Genomic DNA, 226 nt, shown 5'->3' on the forward strand with positions numbered 1-226 from the left:
ACTGGGATCGGTTGCCACGTTTCGGCATAAATATGGGATCGGTTGCCACGTTCTGGCATAAATATGGGATCGATTGCCACGTTCCGGCATAAACATGGGATTTGCTGCCACGTTTCGGCACACTAACTTGGATCGGATACCACGAACCGGTATGCTAACAGTTTGGGTTTGGGTTCCATGAGAGGACCAATGACTTGTCATAATTGTGTATCTTGAGAAAATGTGA

Source organism: Solanum tuberosum, unplaced genomic scaffold (genome assembly GCF_000226075.1).
Source record: "Solanum tuberosum cultivar DM 1-3 516 R44 unplaced genomic scaffold, SolTub_3.0 scf00387, whole genome shotgun sequence".
Lineage (NCBI taxonomy): Eukaryota > Viridiplantae > Streptophyta > Magnoliopsida > Solanales > Solanaceae > Solanum > Solanum tuberosum.